A 6886-nucleotide genomic window follows, 5' to 3' on the forward strand; every position below is an offset into this window, starting at 1 on the left:
TACGCTTGCGTAAAGTACTGTGTGGGCGGACCTTTAACCCCCTCTACAGGCTCTGGGAAGGCTGTTGCTCCAGGTGCCGGCCCCTCAAAGGAATGCGCATGTGCTGATTCGTCCAACCACTTTAAGTGGTTGGGGAGGATTTAAAGGGACAGTGTCCCATCAAACTTCGTAGAAGCCTTCCCCACAGGAGTAAACTCAGTGCGCGATCTTAAGCGCGCATCTGTGGAAACAATTAAGTGAGTAAACATTTGCATTTTGCAAAATCCTTTACCATCCTTTATCTCATTGAGCCCTCTTAACAATCGTTCAAGGTAGGGATTATTGCCACCCCTTTACAGGTAAGAAAAACAGATTTAGATACGAGAAAGACCCTGCCTCAAAAACAAACAAAAATAAATAAAGGCTCTGAATCCATCACCAAGGAAGGTCTTTTTTTCCCTCCTCACCCCAGAATGCTCAGAGGGAGATTAACTGACCCTCCCTTCTCTCTGCCGTCGGTCAGGCCTTGGGCCCCTCTCTGGAATAATAATAGCTTTTCATATCTCTAGTCCTAAAATCAAAGAGTGGATTCTGCCTCCTTTAAGCAGGGGGGCGTTATTTTTGTACAGCCTTTGAGCTAAGTATGGTTTTTATGTTTTTTAAGTGGTTAGGGGAAAAATCAAAAGAAGAATGAACTTTTCATGGCATGTGAAAATCATATGAAATTCACATTCCAGTGTTTATACTTAACGTTTTAGTGTCCCACAGTCTTGCTCATTTGCTTAAGTTCTGTCCAGGGCTGCTTTCTTGCTACAAGAGCAGAATTCAGTACTTGAGACAGAGGCCTGCAAAGCCTAAAATATTTATTTTCTGGCCCTTCACAGAAAAAGTTTGCCAACCACTGCTCCGTAGGGGGAGGCCACACAAAACCTCTTACATCATGGGCGACTTCAGGAACAGCCATAGGTAATTATGTTTCTTTTCTTTCTGAGACAGACTCTGTCACCCAGGCTGGAGTGCAGTGGCACAATCTTGGCTCACTGCAACCTCTGCCTCCTGGGGTCAAATGATTCTCCTGCCTTGGCCTCCTGGAGTAGCTGGGATTACAGACGTGCACCACCGCACCTGGCTAATTATCGTGTTGGCCAGGCTGGTCTCGAACTCCTGACCTTAGGTGATCAGCCTGCCTTGGCCTCCCAAAGTGTTGGGATTACAGGCATCAACCACCGTGCCCGGCCTATGTTTCTATTTTTTTTTTTTTTTTTTGAGACGGAGTCTTGCTCTGTTTGCCAGGCTGGAGTGCAGTGGTGCAGTCTCGGCTCACGCAACCTCTGCCTCCTGGGTTCAAATGATTCTCCTGCCTTGGCCTCCTGGAGTAGCTGGGATTACAGGCATGCGCCAGCACACCTGGCTGTGTTGGCCAGGCTGGTCTCAAACTCCTGACCTTAGGTAATCAGCCTGCCTTGGCCTCCCAAAGTGTTGGGATTACAGGCATGAGCCACCGCGCCCAGCCTGTGTTTCTATTTTATTTATTTTTTATTTATTTATCTTTTTTGAGACGGAGTCACGCTCTGTTGCTGAGGCTGGAGTGCAGTGGTGCAGTCTCGGCTCACGCAACCTCTGCCTCCTGGGTTCAAGGGATTCTGAGTAGCTGGGATTATGGGTGTGAGCTATCCCGCCTAGCCTGTTTCTATTTTAATCTTACTTGGGAGCTGGACTCCTACATTCTAATGCCAAAACTCAGCCTAAAGCAAGGACAACCGCCCTGGCCCATGGGGCAGGGACCTGTATTCCAGTCCCACCCATGGGTGGTTTCTTCTCCTCTTGTGACCCTCAGTTTTATCCTCTGTAACTGGGGTTGGGTTAGTAGGTGGAGATAGTTCATTACCTGGAAGGAACAGGCTCCATTCAGGGAGGCAGGCTGATAGGACAGCCATTCAGAAAGTGCTTATGGGCCGGGCGCCATGGCTCATGCCTGTAATCCCAGCACTTTGGGAGGTCCCGGCGGTTGGATCATGAGGTCAGGAGATTGAGACCACCCTGGCTAACACGGTGAAACCCCATCTCTACTAAAAAATACAAAAAAAATTAGCTGAGCTTGATGGCGGGCGCCTGTAGTCCCAGCTACTCGAGAGGCTGAGGCAGGAAAATGATATGAACCCGGGAGGCGGAGCTTCCAGTGAGCCGAGTTTGTGCCACTGCATTCCAGCCTGGGCGACAGAGCGAGACTCCGTTTCAAAAAAAAAGAGAAACTGCTTGTGGAAGGAATCGAGAGCTCTGCCTTCTTCCATGGCAGGCGGGGGGCAGTACTGTGCTCACCAACTGATTATTACATTAATAATAATAGACCGGGTTGGGTTGCTCACTCCTGTAATCCCAGCACTTTGGGAGGCTGAGGCAGAAGGATCGCTTGAGCCTAGGAGTTTGAGACCAGCCTGGGCAACATAGCTGAATCCCTGTGTCTACAAAAAAAAAAAAAAAATGTTTCAAAAAATTAGCTGGGCATGGTGGTGTGTGCCTGTGGTCATTTGAGCCCAGGAGTTTGAAGTTGCAGTGAAGCTATGAATGCACCACTGCACTCCGGCCTGGGTGACAGACGGAGATCTTGTCTAAAAAAAAATTAATAGTAAATAGAATTGCCGCCATGAATTAAGCCTGTGTGATGTCCTAGGCTTTGGGCTTGTTACTTTACATGCACGATCTCATCTGCTCTGCTGTTCACCATATGCTCATGAGGGAGGTTCTATTAATATCCCCATTCTTAAGGGAGAGGAGACCAAGGCTACGTGCCTAAATGCTGTGGAGCGAATGAATGAAAAAGCATTAAGATTCAGAAATCACAAAAAGAAAAAAGAGGCTGGGAACAGTGGCTTATGCGTGTAATCCCAGCATTTTTGGGAGGCTGAGGTGGCCAGAGTCACTTGATCCCGGGAGGCAGAGGTTGCAGTGAGCTGAGATTGCACCACTGCACTCCAGCCTGGGCGACAGAGCAAGACTCCATCTCAAAAACACAAAAAAGGAAAGAAAAAAGAAAAAACACCACTTCTCCTCCTTCCAAAGGCAGTGGGGATAGCAGGGGATATTCTCTTGGTCCAAGAAAAGTTGTCCTTTCTAGGCCCCTGGCGCCACTCTGGAAGTTTGCTCTCCTCCAGTGAGGGAGACCCCAGGGTCAGGCTGCACTCACATCTGTCTCTTGTAACTTAACTGGTGGGCACATCCGTCTCTTAAGAGTTGGTGCCTGCGGGTCCATTCCTGAGCCCCAGTTCCCAGTGCCGTGTGTGTGCCACAGCAGAAGATTAGACAGGACTGAGAGGATGCAAAGATACTTCCCCAGACAAGCTCAGTAGAAAACCAACTCCAGAGACAGTCATTCTCCAACCTAGCCTCGGAGGAGGAGCTAAAGGAGTGAGCAAAAAATCCTTGCACAGTAAAGGGGATGATATTCTCTTGGGAGGAAATGGGGTGTTGGGAACCCCATGGGGCATTCTGCAACGAAGCCCCAAGCCCCACTTTAGGTCCAGCAGTTATTTTTTTTTTTTTTTTTGAGACGGAGTCTCGCTCTGTCTCCCAGCCTGGAGTGCAGTGGCGCAATCTCAGCTCGCTGCGACTTCTACCTCCAGGGTTCAAGTGATTCTCCTGCCTCAGCTTCCTGAGTAGCTGGAATTACAGGTGCCCACCATCACGCCTGGCTAATTTTTCTATTTTTAGTAGAGACGGGGTTTCACTGTGTTGGTCAGGTTGGTCTCGAAGTTTTGACCTCGTGATCTGCCCGCCTCAGCCTCCCAAAGTGCTGGGATTACAGGTGTGAGCCACTGCGCCCAGCCTTAGGTCCAGCAGTTCTGTGTGTGTGTGTGTATATATATATATATATATATATATATATATGTAATTTTTTTTTGAGACAGTACCTCACTCTTGCTCAGGCTGGAGTGCAGGGGCGTGATCACAGTTCACTGCAACCTCTGCCTCCCGTCCTCAAGCAATCCTCCCACCTCAGCCTCCCCGAGTAGCTGGGACTACAGGCTCATGCCACCATGCCCAGCTAATTTTTCTATTTTTTGTAGAGATGGAGGTTTACCATGTGGCCCAGGCTGGTCTTGAACTCTTGGGCTCAAGCAATCCGCCTGCCTCTGCCTCCCAAAGTGCTGGGATTACAGGCGTGAGCCCCTGCACCTGGCCTAGGTCCAGCAGTGCTAACAAATACACTGGCCCTGGGCACTGCATTTAGGGGCTTCCTCTACTGGACAACTGGATTGCAGTCAACTCAAGAGGTCAGGGGAAGTTTGGGGTCAGGATTCCTCCCCGTAGAGAGAAAATGGGGAGGGCCAGGCTTTGCCCAGGCCGGGGGGCATCCTTCCCACCTTAGATTAAGTGAAAACTCATCAGGCAAACTGTGTGCTCCAGGCCTCAGGGGCCCTGAAGGAGTCTCTCGCTTCCCCCAGGGATGGCCCACCCTCTGGGGTGAGAAAGGGATCACGGAGGTGGCCTGGGGGCTGTGGCTTTTGACTCTGTCCTGGGTGGAGAGCTTGGGTTTTATCAGAGGGAAGGGCTTTCATGGAGGAAGACAGGCCATCCCTCAAGGATGGGTGGAGCTGGAGGGAGGAGATCCTAGGCAGATGGCAGGGAACTGGGTGTCCAGGCCAGAGGAGCTCCTCCAGGTAGCTCAGGGGCACCAGGAGAACAGGGGGATCTGGACACACCTGAAAAAGCAAACTTCATCTATAAATACATGGAACTTCATCTATAAATACAATACTGTTGAATTGTACAACTAAAATGGGTGACTTTTTTTTGTTTTGAACATACATCTGTCGTTGCATATAACACAATGTAATGCATTTCTTTTTTTTTTTTTTTTTGAGACGGAGTCTTGCTCTGTCACCCAGGCTGGAGTGCAGTGGCGCAATCTCGGCTCACTGCAAGCTCCGCCTCCCGGGTTCACGCCATTCTCCTGCCTCAGCCTCTCCGAGTAGCTGGGACTACAGGCGCCCGCCACCACGCCCGGCTAATTTTTTTGTATTTTTTTTTAGTAGAGACGGGGTTTCACCGTGGTCTCGATCTCCTGACCTCGTGATCCACCCGCCTCAGCCTCCCAAAGTGCTGGGATTACAGGCGTGAGCCACCGCGCCCGGCTTAATGCATTTCATTTAAATTGTGGTAAAAGCCACACATGGTGGCTCACACCTGTAGTCCCAGCATTTTGGGAGGCCAAGGCGGGAGGATCACTTGAGCCCAGGAGTTAGAGACCAGTCTGGGCAACATGGCAAAACCCTGTCTCTACAAAGAATACAAAAAATTAGCCAGGAGTGGTGGCATGCGCCTGTGGTCTCAGTTACTCGGGACTGAGGCTGAGGTGGGAGGACTGCTTGAGCCTGGGAGGCAGAGGTTGCAGTGAGCCAGGATCGCGCCACTGCAAAAAAAAAAAAAAAAAAAAAAGCCGGGTGCAGTGGCTCACGCCTGTTATCCCAGCATTTAGGAGGCTGCGGCAAATGGATCACTTGAGCTCAGGAGTTTGAGACCAGCCTGCGCAACATGGCGAAACCCTGTCTCTACCAAAAAAACAAAAATTAGCCTGGCATGATGGTGTGCGTCTGTGGTTCCAGCTACTTGGGAGGCTGAGGCAGGAGGATTGCTTGGGCCCGGGAGGTGGAGGTTGCAGCAGTGAGCTGAGATGGTGCCACTGCACTCAAGCCTGGGTGACACAGTGAGACTCTGTCTCAAAAACAAAAAAAAGAATGTTCAACCTTGCATCCCCCAAGTGACACTGTGCCTATTTTGAGACCCAGTTCAAATGCCACCACTTCAGAAGTCTCTTTTTTCAGCCGGGCACGGTGGCTCACGCCTGTAATCCCAGCAGTTTGGGAGGCCGAGGTGGGCGGATCACGAGGTCAGGAGATCGAGACCATCCTGGCTAACACGGTGAAACCCCGTCTCTACTAAAAATACAAAAAAACTAGCTGGGCTTGGTGGTGGGTGCCTGAAGTCCCAGCTATTCAGGAGGCTGAGGCAGGAGAATGGTGTGAACCCAGGAGGCAGAGCTTGCAGTGAGCCGAGTTTGTGCCACTGCACTCCAGCTTGGGCGACAGAGCCAGACTCCGTCTCAAAAAAAAAAAATTTTTTTTTTTCTTCCAGGAGTCTTATCCCTCTCCTCTACTCTTCAGTGCCCCATTTCTCAAATGGAACATCTCTGTTTTTTGTTTTGTGTTTGGGCCAGGGTCTCTGTCACCCAGGCTGGAATGCAACAGCACAATCACAGCTTACTGCAGCCTCTAACTCCTGGGCTTATGTGATCTTCCCACCTCAGCCTCCCAAAGTATCCAGACTACAGGTGTGAGCCATCACACCTGGCCTTAGCACTTCCTTTATATAAAACACCAGTCCTGTGTGGTCAGTCTAGCTTGAGACCAGGGCACTGGTACCCAGGGGGCTTGTGGAGGTGGGCTGTAGCCAGCTGGGAGGTGGAAGCCTGGCCCCTGGCCCGAACTTTTGATGACACGCTGTGTGACACTGGGCAAGGCGCTTCTCCTCTCTTTGCCTCCAGGTCCTTGCCTGGCTGCAGAGGCTCTGTGGGCCTGCCCTCCCTCAGCTTGTTCAGGGATGCAGAGGAGCCTGGGAGGTGGGCAAGGAGGGAGATCATGGATTCCCATTGGACAGACAGAGACACCAAGGGCTGGATGGGCAAGGCCTGCCGGAGGTTCCTGAGCAAGCACAGCACTTGCTGGGTCTCCAGTGCCGGAGTCCCGGACCCCAGCCTGGTGAACTGCGGCCCTCAGTGCAGGCCTCTGCCTTCTGTTGCTTTGGTAGGCGGGCACTTCTTGGGCACCCAGGCTTCCTCTGCAACCGAGAGGATGGCTGGGTGGTTCCGCTGGAGCACTGAGTGGTCACCAATACCCAAAGCAGGATGGGG

This window comes from Symphalangus syndactylus, chromosome 1 (genome assembly GCF_028878055.3).
Source record: "Symphalangus syndactylus isolate Jambi chromosome 1, NHGRI_mSymSyn1-v2.1_pri, whole genome shotgun sequence".
NCBI lineage: Eukaryota > Metazoa > Chordata > Mammalia > Primates > Hylobatidae > Symphalangus > Symphalangus syndactylus.